The 22409-nt window shown below is 30.2% G+C and overlaps 2 long non-coding RNA genes across 3 annotated transcripts in view; one reads left to right on the plus strand and one right to left on the minus strand.

Moving 5' to 3' along the window:
- The first annotated feature begins 1938 nt into the window (after positions 1-1938).
- Positions 1939-22409, plus strand: part of LOC149057009 (uncharacterized) — a 28217-nt gene continuing 7746 nt past the window's right edge. The window contains exons 1-2 of the long non-coding RNA XR_016191126.1: positions 1939-2137; positions 2815-2857. This is a non-coding gene — a long non-coding RNA (uncharacterized LOC149057009). The remainder of the gene's footprint in view (positions 2138-2814; positions 2858-22409) is intronic.
- On the minus strand, positions 11931-20490 carry LOC149057010 (uncharacterized). 2 transcript variants are annotated; one of them, XR_016191185.1, is made up of 3 exons: positions 20092-20490; positions 13219-13247; positions 11931-12802 (listed from the first exon to the last, which is right to left on the minus strand). It is a non-coding gene; the product is annotated as an uncharacterized LOC149057010 (long non-coding RNA). The 2 variants fall into 2 exon arrangements; XR_016191184.1 differs by lacking the exon at positions 20092-20490 and having other exon boundaries at positions 13219-13523.

Genomic DNA, 22409 nt, shown 5'->3' on the forward strand with positions numbered 1-22409 from the left:
AATCTTAATAAGCATCGCTTGTTTTCAAAGAAAAAGAAGATAAATAACTAAATAATTTAGTAAAATATTTGCAACGTTCAAGTAGAATATCGAAAGTCAAATTCACAATGTAAATCTTACGATTTCCTATATAGGTACTAAATACTATGCTTACCACTAAAGAGGTCAATGGCATAAAGTGAATATATAATATTTTTTAAAACTGGTAATTCTATGATCATTCATTTGAAAGAAAAATATTTTAATGTAATTTAAAATATATTTTGGGGGAATTCAAAGGAGATACTAATTGTAATTTAATTTTCTTCGGTTTAATAATACTGATGTAACTAAACTACCAACTACATATATAACAAAATCTTACAAATAATAAATGTAATTTAGAAATTTTTACAGCTTCATTAGATTTTTAAAATATATTATGCATAAAATATCGTAGACATTTTATAATACCATATAGTTCACAAAGAGCTAAACTGTCATGGTCGTCAATAAAAGATTTATTTTATAAAATAATAGTATTTAATATTAATTTTTTAACGTTTATAATTGTTTTTGTTAAAACGATAATTAATAAAATTATCATAGTTATTTTTTTTTTTTTATACAGTCTTGAGGTTAGCCCTCTGTCAACGTGGATTATAGACGATAACAGGGAATTATTGTTTAAAAAAACTTTAAAAGGAGTGTGTAGAAATATATGAAGCAGTTGTAGCTTTGACTATAGTTTTATTGTTAAACCCTAAGTGCTAAGTAATATTAAACTTTGTAGAATGTACAATTTGTTGAATGGTGTATGCTTTTTTTAAATAATTGTTTTTCTAGCCTTTTGAAACAAAAAAAATGCTTAGATTTTCTATTTCAGCAACTTTTCTACTAGGAAAATGAATCTAGTTGGTAATTTGAGGAAGTCAAAAGTAATAAATTCCAAGTGGTTTTCAAGTGTCGAGAAAAAAAATGAAGTATCAACGTTAATTTTTAAGCAAAACCAGTTTTAGACAAAATTGATTTTATTATTTTGGAGTAAGTAATTTAAAAATAAATAACCGTAGATACTTAATATTTTCACTAAATAAGTTTAATGGCTGATCGAAATATATATATAATAACAAAACAATATAAATCAATAATATTGTTACATCTGTATATGTGGATGACCGTTTTCAGTTGACATTTTATTATTATTCAGAGAGCAAGCACCGAATAATTGTTCATAAATTCTTTTCACAGCATAATATCATATTAATATATTATAATGTAATATATTTAGGTACTTACGTGTCCGGATATTCCATGTCAATCATCTTCCGTGTACGGCTCCGATTCTTCAGTGGAAAAACTGCGGGTGCAAAGTGCAATATTTTGTTCACCGCCATTTGAGGGGCACACGCAAGGCTACCAGAGAAGCTGTGGGAAAAGACCGATCGCAAGACTATAATACTGTAACTGCGGCACCTCCACAACGAAGAGCCCACTGTTTTAGCATCCGTCTAATACAATACGGCATAATATAATGTCAGCCAAAAACGTCGGAAAATCGCGGTGATTTACTTTGCCACCATGACTTTAAAAACTTTTCTCACAAAGGCCTAACCGCAGTCTGCAAATTTTACGACCGACGGGGAATATCGAGTTCGCATCGCAACGGAAACGTGGTGCGATGGCGTACCACGGTCGTCGTTATACAATATACTGCAGTCTCGGCGACCGCGCGACCGTTACCGCTCTCCAAAACAACGAACAAATGGGTATACGTTTACGATACTAATATAATATACTATGGTCGTCTTTGTCAGCAGCTGCAGCAGTCTGTAGTACCCGAAGTTAGAAGCTGATGACCGCAGCCTGCTGGAGAGCTGAATATCGAGTTAGCGTCGCAACGCGTAGTAACGTGTGTAGCGACGTATACCACGGTCGTCGTTATATTATATAGTCTCCGCGACCGCGTGACCGTTACCGCTTTCCAAAACAACGAACAAACGTTAGGTACGTTTACGATACTAATAATATGATCGTCTTTGTCAACAGCAGCAGTATTGCAGTAGTACCCGAAGTGAAAAGCTGAAGACTGCTGGAGAGCCCGCCACGATGTCGGGAACAATGGCACGGCACTGACAAACGCGGTTCCGAGTCAATTGTAAGTTACAAAATATGCTTATAATTAATACTAATTTGAACTTGAAATTGTAAAACCAACTTAAAATATATGATAGGATTTGATTTGAGTTTTCCCATTGAAAAATGCATTATATCAATTTTACAATTGTTTTATTTTTTTCAAATTAGTATTACTTTTTTTTCTGTAATTCCCGCGAAGACGTGAGTAGTAACCTACTGGCATTTTATTTTATAGAACGTCTTTAATTGATTTATTTTAAAGTCAGCTTTGTTAAAAATACAAAATAAACATTAACACCGTATTGAAAGAAAAAAATTCGTAAAATGATTGAGATTTACCTTTTTCGTTGAGGCGTAGTCATAGCGTACTAATAATGTTCGAAAATAAATATCTTTACAATATTTGCATACTATTTTATTATTTATTTAAATAGATATAGTTTAAAATCAATCTATATAATATTTGTGAAGTGCTACATAATCTGGGAAAATATTTACTATAAAAAAATTCTAGAATATTGTTATTCGCAAGAAATGGTATTTCGAGATAGGTAACGAAATTATGTAAGAATGTTATTGTCATAGAATAATAATATATTCTGGGAAAGATATTTTTCGAAAAAATATGTTGTGAAACAGTATGTTCTGGAAATTGTAGAACAAGAAAATAATAATCCAAAACCGTATTTTTTTTAGGAATGGTATAAATTAAGAAAATATTACTCAAAGACTGTATAAGGTAAGAATAATTTTAAAGAATATTATAATATACACCTTCCAAATTGTTTATAGTTTATATTAAACTTTGAACTTTATTGAACAATAATTTAAATTCAAGTTTTCACTTGTAACTATTTAAACGATAACGGTGTTCATAAAAACAATTTTCAGCGGAAAATTAAATCACAGCGTCGTAAAAATCGGGATTGTATCTGTATTAGATATAATATACTAAGTACATGTTTTTTTTTGATAATAGTATTGTACTTTGTTAACCATGAACTATTTCTTAATGCATACCATTACAAATATAAGTGTTACCGAATATCGTTATTACTTATTTTATATAAATACCTATTATGTACAATAAATAGTTTTTTGATACAAAAATGAAATAGTTGATAATACTATAGACCATCATTGATCGATTGTTTCTGCTGTAACTGTACCTACTACGATTTAAGATATTATTTTCAATCGTGAATGTTAGTTGTTAGATATTAAATTTGACTGAATATAGATGCTAATGACTGTTTAAAATCTTTTTGTAATATCTAATAAGTAATAACAGTGTATCGGAATATTCAGTTATTTTGCTTTCGTATATTTTTTAAACGTTAATAAAGATTATAGTCTATAAATTATTAACTCAACGAGTTGACTGCTAAGGCGTCACACACGCTGAAATAATGTTTGTTATAGGTTATACTACACCTAAATACCACTCGAGTTATCATTTTACTGTATTATACACACCCCAACCGTATCGCAAAACAACATACCATAAAAAAAAGTCCATGAAAATACTATTTATTTATTAGGTACCTATGTAACATTTTTAGAATTATCATTCATAAATAGAATTACATTCCAAAAACAAATATATTCCAAACAATTGTTTTCTTGAAATCAATGCAGTTTATAATGAATATATTCTCCGCTTATCTATATGCGCTTCCGTATTTGTTTTCCGATACCATTTTTATCAAAGCTTTTTGTATATTGTAGTACAAATTTTTATTATTTTTGAACAGTATTTGAAACCAATTATTATGAAAAGTCGTTCCAAAACTCCTAAAACGTATAAATTCAGTCATAAAAGATAAAAATAAAATAAACTATCCTCGCAGACAATCAATTTGGCTTCCGAGAAAGACATTCTATATCATATATCAAATCCACCACCGTAGGTCTAATCTCATCAAGTCAGAAAAAGAAACTACTGCACAACAATATTATACTTGACATGTCCCAATCTTTCTACTGAATGCTGTTGTTCTCCAGTACTGTTCTAAATCTTCGTTACATTGTCTTGTCCCATGGCCCACCTTCAATTTCTTACCCTACAAATCCTATCTGAGATAACAGCTCTGGAGTACAAAACGAAATAGCGTCTATTTGTTATATTAAATCAGACGTTTCGCGATATAGAGAGCAACTTGCGTCACTTATAATAATACCTATATAAGTAGACGATTGAATTGACGATAAGGTATCGAACACAGGGCTAATTGTCAACATTTTTTTTATACCTATGGTTTGTCATATTATAAAATACCATATTAAAAAAAAAATCAAACACTAGTATGAAATTAATGCATTTTTAAAATTAAAAAAAAAGAGCTTATGACAACTTACCCGGTTTTGGGTTGTCTCAAGTACATCAAAAAAAAAAAAAAATTAATATTTCTTTGTCGGTGATAAATTTATGTTCAATATAGAATAACTCCTTGAATAACTCAATAAAACTAAATTTAATCCATATATGAAAAACAAAATAAGAGAAACAAATTGAGTGCTTTTTAAATCGGTAACTTATATAACAGGATTATTTTTATATTATTTACTTTTTTTTTATATTTTTATATTTTTTTTTTGTGCGGAATGTTATTTTTACAAAAGTTTTGTAAAAATAACATTTAATGGTATAATTTAGGAATGATTTATTTCAATAATATGAAATTCATATTTGTATAAACGATCGCAAAATACAGTCTTGTATAATATTGTCTCGATTAACCAAAATTCCGTTTATTAATATTTCTATTTAATACGGGTCCCGATTATTAATAACCCAAGTAATAAAATTGTAATTAGTACTATTCCTAAAATTGATTTCACTCTTTTATATCATCTACTTTATACACTTCCAATAAATATGAGTTCTAGATAATAGTACTATTTTTTTATAATTCAATTTCTTTAGAAATATCGGTCCTTTAAAAGATATTATTCCAAGAAAATGTTTTTGCCGAAAATTAGTGTTATTATATATTATAACCGCATACATTTATTTGAATTATGATTTTGCTAAATATGACGAAGTCAATACATCTAAATGTATGTATAACACAACATGACGTGTTTTCTACTGTTATTAGATTATAATATATTATTACCAGGTTTATAAGAGGCATTGTTTTTCACTGTTTTTTTTTGTTTTTCTTTCAATTTCACGATTCAGTTACCAGATCTAACAAGTTTATGCTGTTCATAGTCATTATGTCCCGAGGTGACGATGGTGGCGAAATTAAAGTAGAAAAACGAATCGAACCAGATACATATAAATCTGAAATAAAACATATATGCACATAAATCTCAATAAATCTCGGTATATATGGGCGACACGAGATGGCACCCATGGGATATTCACGATAGTAACGTGAAATTAGATTTTTTCACCAGATTGATTGTGATCTTCTTTTATTTATAGATATTTGTATACACCTATCAATGGTCAACGTTTTTATTTTCGATTTTTATTTAATCAGAATATCCGCGTTACGATCCTAACCTACTGGCGAAGTAAAAAATACACTATCTTGTTCTTATCGAATATTTAAACTTTCAATTTTGTGTATAATATAATTTTAAGTTAATATCCACGAGACGCTTGCACGAGGCACATGTCATAGCATTATGATTGCTATATTATTATTATTATGGTCAGTGGTATAGTTAAATAAAATACTAAAACGTTACACAGAATAAATATCTATATGTAAAATAGTTAACTTATAAGATGCGTGGTTAGACCAGTTGTATAAAAACAATAAAATCGTTTTATTTTAAAAATCACTCATAATTTGATTCGTAATTAAAATATAGTCACTGGATGCTCCTTTCTATCACGCCTACATGGCTTTTACATAATCTTCTAAAATTTACTTATTGTATCAATTGAATACAGATTGTAAATATATTTGTTTTTAAATAAAAAAAAAATTAAAATATCACCAAAAAAATTGGCAAACATGCCATAGATAATAATCTTTAAATTTTATATGAGTGCATTTTTTCTTATTTGAAAAAAAATTGTATAAAATATGGATTGTGTGAACGTCATTTTGTATGTTGTCCGTTTGTAAACCGATTAAAATTGGCAATAATAAATGGATGTGGTGTCCTAGAATACATCGGTTTCGTAGGACTTTTTAATTAATTCAAACGATAATAATGTTATTATCGATGGCTTCTATAGAACCATGTTTTTTTTATAAACGACCACTATTGATATAATAATAGGCTGACGACAGAATGTGCCCCTATATAACATCCCCATGAGCCTCAGAGACGTGCCACCCCCCATCCCCTTAATCCGGCACATGACTGCGGCTGCACCACGTCACGATATATTACTATAGACCCCACCGACGGGTTAAGTCGGGTCGGTTAGGGTTAACCAACGCTGTCCGTTCGTTTGAACGGCATTTACGCCCGGACGCGCTTCCGCAGCCAACGGACCCTTGTCGCGAGCTCGACCTTTTACCGACGGATAGTGCGATAGTACTCGACTTACGGTGGTTCACCCCGAATGCGCCAAGTCCATCAGAACGCGAACGCGCCGAAGTACATTTACTATGAAAAAGCACGCGCGTGGGAGATTTCATCGGGTGACTAGCTTGAAGCTCATCTATATATTATTTTAAATTTTCTCGGACCCGAAACGGCTCTGGGTCGATTTCTGCATAGATAAAGACCAGCAATGAGTTTAACGTTGATCTCTCACTGCCTACCACAACCCTCCACCCCACGCGTTTTTTCACGCTATACATATGTGTACATCAGCAGATCTCAAACTTTTTGTTCATGGTGCTCTTTGAAAATTTTATCGAACCTCAACCATATTGAGAACGCAATAAAGTATACATAACTCGTGAAAAAATATGCACATTTGATTTGCTTAATAATTTGTTTCTTTCGTAACATACTTAATCTGTAACTATAAACGATAAATGCGATGTAACTTTATCAACCAACTCACATCTAATATAGTTTTTGACTGCGAAACAAAATATGTGGGTTATTATTAATAAAATAAACATGATGAACAAAATATTATTTTATTTTAATTTAATGCGGAATCCTATAGTTTGAGAACCACTGGTGTACACGATGGTAGTGAAACATATAAATAATATTATATATCCCCAGGAATAGTGACGGGACCATCAAAAGTCAAATTGCCCGTTGTTGTAGAATTTTTTAAGTATTTTTTTTTAGCCGAATTCACATACGTTTTTATTTCATCATTCTATATAATATAAATGTTGTACTTAAAAAAAAAAATTAAACAGTAGATAATAAATAATAAAGGTGCATAAATACAAGAGATTGGTACATTATTCACACATTGATGAAAGATGATTGTTCCGTAAAAGTCAAGAGTTGTAAATATTTAATAACTTGATTTTAATTATAAATGAAAATGTGGTAAACACATATCTGATAATATTATAAACATTAACTTAATCGTGATTTGTGATATAAAAGTACCAACCTATAACAAAATATGTAATCGATCTTTGACGCGTATAATCAGGCGTTAGGTTAGATCAGTCGTGACCGGAAGCGACAGTGATACGCATAATATTATGTACAACCTAACCTTATGTACGTATAGATACATATTGATATCAATGAGAATATTATTGTATTTTATATTACAATATTAATAATATACAGTATGTCCCATAAGTCCCGTATCACCCTTAATATCTCCATGGGAAATCAATATATTTAAACGTGGTTTTTTTTACAATACCTACCAAGTATGGAAATTCTAATTGAATGGCATAAAATTAAATTTTTTTTTAAAAACATTTTTTATGCATTTAAGAATTTAAAATTTGTAAGATAACCATTTTGTTAAACATATTTTTTAAAACAGTTCGAAAAAAAAAGCGAGTAAGTGGATGTCGCTCTGCTGTACATTAGGTGGTGGGGTGGACCTCTGACTAGGGTAGGTTACATTTGAATGCAATGATAGGTATCATTGTATACGAAAAACGATTCTGAACGGAGATGATTTGTCAGTCTAGGATATATTATAGATAATTAAAAATTTTTAAATCTTTGATTTAAAAATAAAATTTTGTATAAATTTCTAGCTTCAAATAATTTTCGAATTTTCGTAATTTTTACGTATTTAGTCAATATTTGAACTTCAAATGCTAATAAAAAATACATTGTGCATACGTATTTTTATAATTTTTTAATTACTTTAAGAATAACTTATGAGGAACTTTGTATTCAATTTTCAAGTATTTTGATAGGGCCGAAAAAATTTTATCAACCCTTCAAAAAAATTTTTCAGAAAAATTGAAAATTTCAGTCGTCTATTAATATCTCAAAAAAGTCAAAATATTTTTAAAATTAAATCATGTAAAGAAAATGCCAATCTAAATATCTGATAAAATTTTCACGTATCTACGACTTATACTTTTTGAATAATAACAAATATTTAAAATATCGTTTCAGAATAAATCGTTATCGTAACAATTTTTGTAAAAATTTAAAATTCAAACGCACCTCAAATTTTTCCTATAATGACGCTTAGAGATTTCTCTATAACTACTTGAAGGAAAACTTATGGAAAACTTAGTGTTGTATTCTTAATCCTTAGTTATAAACAGAAAAAATTTAATGATTTTTAAACTTCAAAATTACTTGCAAATTTTCGCGTTTTCGACATATTTCGTAAATGTTTGAATTATAAACGCTTATAAAAAAAAAATTGTGACTAACGATTTTTCATTTGTTTTAGCTACAATAAGAACAACTTATAAGGAACCTTGTATTAAAATTTCATGTATTTTTGGTCGTCCAACATTTTTTTACCGACACTTCAAAAAAAAATTCTCAATAAAATCGAAAATTTCAGTGGTCTATAAATAACTCAAAAAAAGTATTTACAGTGATTAGTTTTTGAATTACAACCATATAAAAAAATCAATTTGTTCGAAAACTGTTTTTACGCAAAACCAGTTTTTCTGTCATTTTTTTTATTGTTTTTCTCGATTTTTTTGAAAACTGTTGGAAAATGTTTACTTTTGACTTCTATAATGCACCAAGGATCTTCAATTTTACATAGGAAACCATCCCCAAAGTTTGAAATCGAAGCATTATTTCGACTATTTATGCTGTACAAAGACACAAAAAAAAATTTTATGATTTTTCAGCTTCAAAATTACTTGCAAATTTTCGCATTTTCGACAGATTTCGTAAAAATTTGAACTATAAACGCTTATAAAAAAAAATTGTGCCTATGTATTCTTATGATTTTTTAATCACTATAAGAATAACTTATGAGGAACTTTGTATTACATTTTCAAACAAATTCTTCTCTAATATCCATGAAAGCATTTCGTAATCACAATAATATCTCATCTAATATATATGTGTTATAATCTGTGGTACAATTATTGATCAAATTTTCAATTTTTCAATTTCCGATCTAAATATCTGGTGAAATTTTCAAGTATCTACGACTTATAATTTTTGAAGTATAACAAATAATATTTAAATTCGTTTGACTCGTTTGAGGATAAATCGTTATCATTACGCGATTTCATAAAAATTTAAAACTCAAAAGCTCAACACATTTTTCCTATAATTACGCTTCAAATTTTCTCTATAGCTATTTGAAGCAAAACTTGTGGAAAACTTGGTGTTAAATTTTATAACCTTAGATATAAATACAAACAATATTATGAATTTTTAACTACAAAATAATTTCATGGTTTTGACAAATTTTTGTCAATATTTGAAATTCAAATGCTAATAAAAATTTAATATGAATTTCCGGTTGACATTTTTTTTGTAATAAAGATTGACAAATTTGTAAGGAATCTTGCATTAAATTTTCAAATCTTAGATTTAAAAAGAAATGTTTTTATGAATTTCCAGCTTATAATAAATTGCGAATTTTCGTGATTTTTACGTATGTTGTCAAAATTAAACTTTGAATGCATGTAAAAAAAAATGTGACTATATATTTCTTTTATTTTTCAAATGCTTTTGTAAAAATATTTTAGGAGCCTTGTATAAAATTTTCAAATCTTAGGTATAAAAATAAAAACTTTTATGAATTTCGATCTAAGATAATTTGAACATTGCCGTAATTTTTATGTATTTAGTCAAAATTTGAACTTCAAATGCTAATAAAAAAAAATCGTGCCTATGTATTTTTGTAATTTTTTTATTACTATATGAATAACTTATGAGGAACTTTGTATTAAATTTTCAAGTATTTTTGGTCGTCCAACATGTTTTTACCGACACTTCAAAAAAAAATTCTCAAAAAAATCGAAAATTTCAGTGGTCTATAAATAACTCAAAAAAGTCAAAATTCTTGAAAATTAAACTGTATATATATAACACTAAGATAAACATTTGGTGAAAATTTCAAGTATTTACAGTGATTAGTTTTTGAATTACAACCATATAAAAAAATCAATTTGGTCGAAAACTGGTTTTGCGTAAAAATTCCAGTTTTTCTGTCATTTTTTTTCTCAATTTTTTTGAAAACTGTTGGAAAATGTTTACTTTTGACCTGTACTTATAATGCACCAAGGATCTTCAATTTTACATCGGAAACCACCCCCAAAGTTTGAAATCGAAGCATTATTTCGACTAGTTATGCTGTACACAGACACACAAAAAAAAAAAACACACATCATTGTAATGATGATCACTTCATTCAGAATCTAATAAAATTGTATTTAATTTAATAGCAACAACTAATAGATGTTTTGTTTAAGATCAATAAAAAAAAAAATAAAAAATAAGTATCTTAATATTAAATTTGAAATATGAAGCCCACAGTTTTTAAGTAATTCAATCTTGAAATATTTTTTTCGTAATTTGTTACGATAAAATTCGATGATACTAAGTACTAACTAATAATTTCAAACGGTACGGTAACGGGTACAATATTGTATCAGGTAATACAATTTATTTTTGCGCTTTTATACCACTACTAAGGGACAAAAGCGCAAATTCGTTTTGCACTTTTGGTTTATCGAAAAAAATTGACCTTTTGCGCTTTTGGGCTTAACCGCACGAGACCGGCGACACATAAATCTACAGCCACTGGCCTGGCTAATTTATTATAATCCTATGTAATAGTATTTAAAAAATTTTAAACCTATGGTCTCTTAATATATTGATTCTTGTAACTATTTTACACATTTTATTTTTTTTGCCAACAACCGAATTTCCTATCTAAAGTAATTAACACGGAATTTTAAATTCATGAACATTTTATAGTGCATTGTATTGCCTATCTCAAGGCCGTTAAGGCAAATATTCTCCAACAGCAGTAGAACACCAGCTGACACCTATAGTCATTTTTATATTTTATAATTGGTATTTAAATTTATTATATGAAAAGTTTAAAGCTTAAACAAAATATGTAATTTTTTAAGATGTTAATTAAAGGTTTAACAATTGTTGTTTTATGTTTATCTATATTCTTGCTGATAATAATAATTGTTCATGTTGAGCTCAGCCTAGTCTTTAAAACCACACGGTGACTGCACTTCGTCTAACCAGTATAGAAAATTTATGTGTGCAATTTTATTTTTGAAAATTAGAAAACTTGAACATTAGCTTATGCTTTGGAAAAAAGTAGAGATTGTCTTACAAAAATACAAACTATCGTACAAAATAAAAAAAAACATTCATGTTATTTTGACTTATTATTTATTATTATTATTATTATTATTTTGACTTTTTATTAATTAAACAGTTGTATAATTTATTTTATTTTTTTCTTTAAACAATAAAATAATACCTATTATTAAAAAAAAAAAAATCATGCATTGTAGGGATAAATTATTATTTTTCTGTTAGTTTAGGTTCAAATAGCAAATCAACAAATATTTTGTTGCTATGGATATTTATCTCAACATCACAATGTTATTTTTAAACGTCATTGTATAATTTTTAAATCGTATATATTGATCAACCGTGAAGTGGATAAATATATTTTCTACAGTTAAGTTTAAAATATTATATTCTAATACATCATTATAATGTCATCTGGGAACAAATATTTCGTGGACCAATTTTCTGGCACCGAACAGATGAAAGCCGTATTGGAAGATCTCCGCCGTTTGCCAAAGATTGAAATACCAGCAAAAATGTTCAGAAATGAGTGCAGTCCATTAAATCGTAGATACAGATCATTGCCAACAATCGTTATGAACTACCCTCAATCAACTATTGCAGCTGACGACGAAGCCAATTGTTATCCATTGGCCGTCAAGACCGAACAGCCACCCGCAGAACTGTGTGACCCCGTGTCACACATAAATCCAGCGAAGGAGGCGAAAAACAATAGGATTTTGACTGACACAGAAATATTAGGAGACTATGAACGACCAGCTATCCCGCCAAAACCCTACAAGATAACTTTGGCGAACTACGCCGGCCCGGAGTTCCGTCGTTGTATGGCTTTGGTAGAAGATGCCATAAACGCTCCTCTCGTGACCAGGACAGAAGTTAGTGGAACTTTCGTTCCGCCGCTAGCATTGGAGAAACCAGCAACTAAATCTACAGATGTCCACCCTCTACAGGCGAGCAATGACGTCGTACAACGTCCGGCACTCAGGCGATACTTCTCCATGCCCAACATATGTGTGAATTTTGGAGACGTCGATGTTAACCCGGAACAGGATATCTGTAAAGAAAAAAGAATGACTGCCGGTGCTGACCAACTTAATAGGCAGCCAAAACGACAAAAATCAATATGGAGTAGGACCAAGCGATTCATCCGGCGACTGTTTTGTTGCGTTGCTTGAGGTACCTAATCCATTGATCAATCTATTTTCCAATGTTTTAGAGATAAATCAACTTAATATTTTATTCGAAATTTATATATCTTTTCTAGCTAACGACAACCATAACCAGTGCCACGAACTCCGCTCCTTGTTACCTGCTTACATTTTTACCTGTTTATGTTACCTGATTTACCTGATTTCTTTGTATTTGTTCATTTTTTTTACCCGTTTTGTAAACTTCGCTGACGTTTGTTGGTCATATTTCGTTTTTGTTTATTAATTCACCTTGTTATCAACGCCTTAATAAGGTACGTACCTTAACGTTTTCCCGGCAACGTCCGGGCGCTGAAATAAACATTGATCATATAATTTACAGATAACTTTTTTTACATTTTCCCTTTATGCATTTTAAATAATCAGTAATTTACTTATTACATATTGAATACCTATTATACCTACTTTAATGTAAAAAATTTTAAATTCTGAATAATGTATAACATTATATTGTAACTGTATATTTGTAATTATAAAATTGTTCGCACCAGATTTTTGCTCTAGATCAGTGTCTGTAATTAGTTCAGTATAATTTTTTATGGGTCAAAATAATTGCAAAATTTCTCATATTTGTTATTTATGTATAGTTTAACATATTATATAAGCATTATTAAAACACGTAAAGGCTGGTATGAGTTGCCCACATTTTCTTCGTTGTTTGTTAGTTGAACCCGTCAATGCCTTAAAAGTACGTTTATTAGTAGATTTTTATAAACGTGGAAGCAAATTTATCACCACAAACAATCTCGAACAACGAAGACACCGACCAGAAGTCCGTGTTCGTCGCTGAAAAGATCACAGCCCAGTCAACGCATATATTTCATAAGGTATAACAAATGAGTGAATTAAGAATTATGAATATTTTCAGTGATTTCTAAAGATATTTACTTCGTTTGTAAACTTTTGTACTTTATCAAATTTTTAATTGCTGTTTAAATAATTTAAGGTTATAATTATTTGCATACTAACCTTGTATAGTATATATACATTTTTAATTTTACTCTAAAATATCATTTATTTTATGTTTTTATTAAATGGTTTGAAATGTTGAAATAATGCCATTAAATTCTATGTTCATAATGTAATTTCTTATTCAGTATAGCAGAATCTGAATATATATGTTCTCCTAAATTTGATTTAATATTAAATTTATCTATCTTAATTTGTTCGACACAAAATATCACAAAAATTTTGTAGACATTACATTAAATTCATTTAACATATTTGTATTTTATTTAAAAAAGGTTCTGAATATATTTTTTATGACTATAGCTTATACAAACTGCTTTAAAAATAGTTATAAATAACATAAATATGATAATATTAATATAATTTTCTTTACTCATGCTGAATAATTGATCGTTGAATAATGAATATAGTTACGTATATATTATTTGAATATATTTGATTAATTCGAGTTTATTTAATTAATATATACGTAACTATATTCGTTATTCAACGATCAATTCTTCAGCATGAGTAATGCAAATTATACAAATATTATTATATTTATGTAACTTATAACTATTTTTTAAGTAGTTTGTATAAGCTATAGTCATAAAAAATATATTCAGAACCTTTTTTAAATAAAATACAAATATGTTAAATGAATTTAATGTAATGTCTACAAAATTTTTGTGATATTTTGTGTCGAACAAATTAAGATAGATAAATTTAATATTAAATCAAATTTAGGCGAATATATATTTTTAGATTCTCCTATTATAGTGAATAAGAAATAATTATATTATGAACATAGAATTTAATGACATTATTTCAACATTACAAACCAGTTATAGCAAATAATATAAAATAAATAATATTTTAGAGTAAAATTAAAAAAATGACTAAACATTAACGTATGTTAAAAAACGAGAGGGAAAATAACATCAATTATAATAAAATGTATGTTAATGAGTAATGACCTTAGATTTCGATGTATAAATTGATCAATAATAAAACAAAAATAACGAGAGAGATTGGTCGACGTTATCCAAATTTCGATAGACCTCTGTGAATTTTGACCAGTCTTAATTATTCAGTCATTTGTTATACCTAATGAAATATATGCGTATATACATTGACTGGGTTGTTATCATTTCAGTGACGAACACGGACTTCTGGTCGGTGTCTTCGTTGTTCGAGATTGTTTGTGGTGATAAATTCGTTTCCACGTTTATAAAAATCTACTAATAAACGTACTTTTAAGGCATTGACCGGTTCAACTTACAAACAACGAAGAAAATGTGGCCAACTCATACCACCCGTACGTGTTTAATAATGCTTTTATAATATGTTAAACTATACATATGTTTATTTCTATATAGACTAATTTTATTGAACAAAATAAAATACTAGAAACTTTCAATAAATAATAAGTGGACTGTATATTTTGTGAGTGTCGTACCAATTGGCTGGTCCGACGACAACTAACTAATCCGTGGAGACATATTACGGCACAAGCATACAATGATAATTTTATAGATAACAATTTTATATAATATTACAGCGATACTATATATAAGTATGTATTGCGGTGTTCACGCCGTAACATGGGCCCACCTTGAAACACGGTTTAAAAATATAACACATATTATAAAAAGAATAATTAAACAATATAAATGACTTATTAAATATAAATTATTACAAGCAGGTTTCATAAGATTTTACAATAACCAATAAAAATAATAATAATAAATGTAATAAACTAATTAGGCTGTAGAACTAATATTTCACTAAATAGGTGAACAAACATCGAAAATAATACACAATATTATTGACTATCGTAACAATTAAGATAACAATGGTCGGTCATTAAATAATAATAAATATGTATATGCATCAATATGGATACTTAATAGTTGATATTAACTGACCTATATAATATTTATAAATAGTATGCTACATTTGTACAAGTGTAATGAGGTGAATATGTATAGTAAAAAAAAAAATATATAAACAAAATTAATTAGCACGTAACCGGTGTGCTTCATGTGTCTATGGGTAATGGACATAATAGCCGAACAGCGCGCTTTTTGGGTCCCAAATTCGTATACACCGTAGCTACTCTTACGACACCATCAGGTCCTGGGTGAACATTTGTGACTCTGCCTAATAACCACTTTAATGGAGGTAAGTTGTTTTCCTTTATTAACACCATCGTCCCAGGTTGAATGGATGGTCCTCTGCATTTGGACCACTTGTTTCGTCCTTGTAGTTGCCCCAAATATTCCTTGCTCCATCGTGCCCAAACGTGTTGGACAAGTTGCTGCACTCTTTGCCACCGAGACAATCTATTAATAGACATATCTCTCTCGTCAGGTTTAGGCAGTGCGCGGAGTGAGCTACCTATTAAAAAATGGGCGGGAGTAAGGACATTCAAATCCGTAGGATCCTCGGATAAAGGAATTAAAGGACGGGAGTTTAAGCAACATTCTATTTGTGTTAATACAGTATATATTTCGTCATAAGTTAACCGTGAATTTGCAATGGTTCGATTCAAGTGTTTTTTCACGGCCTTGACAGCAGCCTCCCATAAACCACCAAAATGGGGGGACCGAGGCGGTATGAACTTCCACGTAATTTCGTGTAGTGTTAAAGTGTCTTGAACGCGAACTCTGTGCTGTTCTCTTCTTGATATAAACCGGTGCAAGGCAGCTATAAAGGCATCTGTGCTGAGATCACATACTAGCTCTATGTGAACAGCCTTACTTGCGAAACATAAAAAAATGCATATATATGCCTTCTGTAGCTGCGCGTTTCTACGCGCGTGCGACTTCATTAATATTGGTCCAGCATAATCAACACCCGTAGTTTCAAAACATCTCATTGGTCGGTTCACTCTTGATTTTGGTAAAACACCCATAACTGGCTCTACAATACTAGGTTTGTTTTTGAAACACGCTATACATTGATGGGCGACTTTTCGAGCGGTTCGACGACCGTTTATAGGCCAATATGTTAATCGTACATTTGCCAACATTGCTTGGGGCCCAGCATGCAATGACATTTCATGCTCATTTCTAAAAATTAGTGTATCAAAATGACACGAATACGGTATGATAATAGGATGCCGTTGGTCATAAGTTAACTCTGTCGCGTTTCCAAGTCGGCCACCCACACGCAATATACTATCGTTGTCGAAGAAAGGATTTAATGACTGCAATTTTTTATTTTGAAGCGCTTCCCCAAAAAATTGATTTTGTAAGAGCCTAATAAATATTTTTACCGATTTTTGGATCTCGTCATTGCTGAGTGGACCCGAGTATCTTTCTTTCTTCTTTAATTTACTTGAAATATTATGCACATACCTCAATATATATGTGAACACACGCTGAAACCGATTTAATTTTGAATATTTTTCACACAGTTGTATAAAATAATTTGCTTTTATTTCAGTGGCCATTACCACAGTATTCGACTGCTTTCGCTCTTCACATAGTGTCTCCTCATCTTCGTGTACCTGATAGAGTTCTTCACATCTCGCGTGCTCGTCCGTCAACCATACGGGTCCGTTCCACCACAATGTACATTTTTGTATATCTTGAACATCACATCCCCTGGATAAAATGTCAGCCGGGTTCTCCTTCGTATTAATATACGACCACGAATACTGTGATGTTAAATTATGAACCTTACTCACACGATTTGCAACGAACGGTTTCCAACGCATTGCATCCGATGCGATCCACGCTAATACCACCTTGGAATCACTCCAGCAATAAATATTCGTAACATTAATTCGTAACGCTGGAACTATTTTTTTTATTAATTTTTATAATAGTAAGGCAGCGCATAACTCCAATCGCGGTATTGTTATTGCGCAATTCTTGATTTTGCGCATATTAGTTGCGAGTGGCGACTACCGTCCGCGCGCGTGCATACTACATATAAACAAGCCCCGTACGCTTTGCACGACGCATCGGCAAATCCGTGTTCGTCGTCACACTGCAACCAGCGCGGGACACTTAGATTATTGCATTGATTTAAATCCTTTAAATATTTTTTCCATTTCATTTGAATTTCTGTTGATAATTCATCATCTTTGATGCACGTTTCGTGCATATTTGCATTAGAAAATTCTTCAATATCCTTTTCCAAATTTGAATAATTATCTTCACTTATTACAAAGCAAGCCATTGAATTATTTTTTGATGAAATTTCATTCACTGGTCCTACAATAATCCAGCCGAACATTGTTTTCTGCAAGTACGGACCCATTGTGTGCAGTTTGAAATTTCCCGAGCACATTATTTCCCAATAGGTGTCGGCACCTATCAATAAATCTATTTTTTCCGGCTTAAAACACCTAGAATCTGCCAACTTAATAACCGTGGGTATACACCATTTGTTAGTATCAATATTGTTGGTCGGCAGTTTTCCGGTAATTTTTGGCAGTACCAGCATGTCCAAGGTGGCAGAATAATTATTTATGCGTGACTTAATAGACGCGGTTACCTGATACGCCGCACGACTCACTATCTCATTTATACCTATTATTGATTTATTTATTTTTGTTCTCACAAGACCTAATCGCTGAGCCATTGCTTCAGTCAATATATTTATCTTTGAGCCGTTATCTAATAATGCCCTGCATACAACTAGTTCGCCGCATGCATTTAATATATGTACTTCCGCAGTCGCTAATAGTACTTGTGCGCGCGTTTGACCACGGGCTGCGTGACTCACCACCACTTCCGCATTAGACACGTTTGACGTAGACGGATTTTGTACAACTTGTGGTACATCACTATGCAGCAACGTATTATGCGCTTTATCACATTTGGAGCATACCCTTTTCGATCTGCACACCTGTACATCCGTGTGACCCGTACCCAGGCAATTGCGACATAGGTTTAGTTCATCGACCTTTAGTAATCTTTCATTTGCATTGAGCGCGATAAATTTTTGACACTTGTAAATAGGATGTGATTGTTTACATAAGTAACATGCTAAACGATTGGTAGCAACAAATGCATTTACTTTTTTATTATTTTTAAATTGGACGTTTTTATCAGTTGGATTACGATAATTTTGCTTAGACTGCGTATAATGCGACGTACTTAATTTATTCGATACATTTTTTGAGGTACCAATCGCCTCTAATATTTTACACCGTTCATTTAAAAATGTTGTTAACTCCGTTATAGAGGGTAACGTATCTTTGGTAGCCACAGATTCCCAATTGCGTATTGTATTATAATCTAACTTGACTAAAATCACATGTAATAATAGCGCACCCCAGGCATCTGGATCATGACCTAACGCCTTTAAAGCCTGCATATACATATTTAAAACAGCGGTAAATTTTCTTAAACAAACACTTGACTCCTTTTGCATAGGTTCTAATTCATATATATTTCTTGTATAAGATTGTATGAGAATACGCTTATTATCGTATCGTTCTACGACAGTGTTCAATGCAATCGAGTAATTGTCACCTGTGGTTGCTAAATTTTGTATCAGAGCCAATGCGTCCCCATGCAAATACATTCTTAAATATACAAATTTTTGTACACCTGCTATAGTTGGATTTAAATGTACCATGGTCAAAAATAAATCTTTAAATGTGGACCACTCTTCAAATTTTCCCGAAAACGACGGTAATTCTAACGGCTTCATTCTTATCACCGGGTCACCTCCTATCGCAAGATTGCCCGGTATACTCAACCTGTTTATGCCATTAACTACATTTGAACCTTGTACCATAGTCTCTGCCTTTGCAACTACATCAAAATATAAATTTACAAACGTATCTCTGTAGTCCAATTGCTCATTACTGATATCTATTGCCTCGATATTATTTTGAACTACATCAAACTCAGTCCAAAGTTCTTTTATTTTCTCTAGACGTATCTTTATCTGCATGGTATTGTTATCCACATCCACATTATGGATATATGTTTGGAATTTTGTCAGCTGCGCCTTTAATTGACCTCGCCTCAATACGTAGACGGCCAATTCATTTGACTGACTACTCTGCATTATTACGTTTTTGGTTTTTCCCTTAATTTATAATTCCAACCTTATGAAAACTTTATTTGTATATATGCGTTTTTAATTTTTATAGAATATGCCTAAAGGAAAATGAATGGAAACTTATGCCCTTATTTTCTAATATTTTTAGCTCACTCACCTGGTTGTATATCGACCGATGAATGTTCAGCCACTGCACACTACAGCATTGAAAACCCGGACCACTTTGACAATTTTTCCTCCTTTTTTGATTGTTCGATTTGACTATGATATTGCCACTGCACGGTTACTGTGTCCGCGGGGACGTTATATTTATTTATAGGTATTCAAAACGAACTAAAGAAAAACATATACTTTAAAATTTGAACTAGCCAATATGTCCACTGAACGACAACGAATTCGCGGGACGTACTAACGCAAAATGTATTGCTAATCAATCCGGTTCGATTGGACCAAAATGTTTATTTCTATATAGACACTAATTTTATTGAACAAAATAAAATACTAGAAACTTTCAATAAATAATAAGTGGACTGTATATTTTGTGAGTGTCGTACCAATTGGCTGGTCCGACAACAACTAACTAATCCGTGGGGACATATTACGGCACAAGCATACAATGATAATTTTATAGATAACAATTTTATATAATATTACAGCGATACTATATATAAGTATGTATTGCGGTGTTCACGCCGTAACAATATAAGTAAAAAATATGAGAAATTATTTTGTTTTACAACTATTTTGACCCATAACAAATTATTCTGAACTAATTACAGACACAGATCCAGAGCATAAAATGCGGTGTGAACGATTTTATAACAACAAAAATACAGTTACTTACAACTATGTAATATAGTTTTAATCAATATTGGTATAAAAATTGACCAGCGACAATAATATCCTATACATTTTGAGTAGTTAATCAGGTTCTATTTAATTATGTTTTGGATATACGGGTAATTTAAAAATTTAAAACTCAAACGCTCAAAACATTTTTCCTATAATGACGCTTCAAATTTTCTCTATAGCTATTTGAAGAAAAACTTATGGAAAACTTGGTATTAAATTTTATAACATTAGATATAAAATAAATACAAACAATATTATGAATTTTAAACTACAAAATAATTTGCAAATATTCATGGTTTTGACGAATTTCTGTCAATATTTGAAATTCAAATGCTAATAAAAATTTATTTTGAATTTCCGGTTGACATTTTTTTTGTGATAAAGATTGACAAGTTTATAAGGAATCTTGTATTAAATTTTCAAATCTTAGATTTAAAAAGAAAATTTTTTATGAATTTCTATCTTATAATAATTTGCGAATTTTCGTGATTTTTACGTGTGTTGTCAAAATTTAAATTTAAATGCTTGTAATAAAAAAAATGTGACTATACATTTCTTTTATTTTTCAACTTCTATTGTAAAAATATTTTAGGAGCCTTGTATTAAATTTTAAAATCTTAGGTATAAAAGGAAAATTTTTATATGAATTTCTAGGATAAAATAATTTACGAATTTTCGTGATTTTTACGTATGTTGTCAAAATTAAACTTTGAATGCATGTAAAAAAAAATGTGGATATATATTCCTTTTATTTTTCAACTGCTATTGTAAAAATATATTATGAGCCTTGTATTAATTTTTAACTTTTTAACACTTTTATGAATTTCGATGTAAGATAATTTGAACATTGCCGTAATTTTAAAAAAAAACACATCATTTGTCAATTTTTATATATTATTTTAGATTCTTCGTTCAGAATCTAAAAAAATATATAAAAATTGACAAAGTTAAAGCAAGTTATGTTTTTGAATAATTATAATAATAGTTGTTACCTATCTTAACACGAATTACTTGATATCAATCTCGATTGGAATGCTGATTTTTTGTCAATCTATAAATATGTAACTATTATTGGAGCTTTTAGGAAAGATTAAAATTAAAATTCAGATAATATTTTTAACAATAAAAAATAAAAAATAAAAATAAATTATTACATAAAACAAAAATTATGTATTACATTTTTTTTTTTTTCATAAATGTTCAAAGTGAGCTCCATTATTTGTAACACAGAGTTCAATATACTTAAAAATAAGTAACCAGTTTCGCTGTTCAGCAAACGATAAGACACGACTATTTTTATTTCTATTCAAATCAAAACTTTAATTAGGTATGTAAAAGTATTGTCATGCTGAAATAGATTTTATATTATTGAAATGTGAAACAATTAATATTTTTGTTATAATTATTCAAAAACATAACTTGCTCTAACTTGGTCAATTTTTATATACGAGGGTGGTTCAAATATGATCGAGACAAACGCTTTAGATGTCACGCATGTATGTTTTGAAGGTCGTGGCTTTTGTATGTGATAGCTAGGTCTCTTACGAACAGTGTTGCATTGTTTTCGTCGGAGCACGTGTTTCACGCGTGTGCTACGACCACGAGTGAACGTCAAATGCCGAC

This window comes from Diuraphis noxia, unplaced genomic scaffold, assembly GCF_037042655.1.
Source record: "Diuraphis noxia isolate RWA-SAM2 unplaced genomic scaffold, SU_Dnox_SAM2 contig0003, whole genome shotgun sequence".
NCBI lineage: Eukaryota > Metazoa > Arthropoda > Insecta > Hemiptera > Aphididae > Diuraphis > Diuraphis noxia.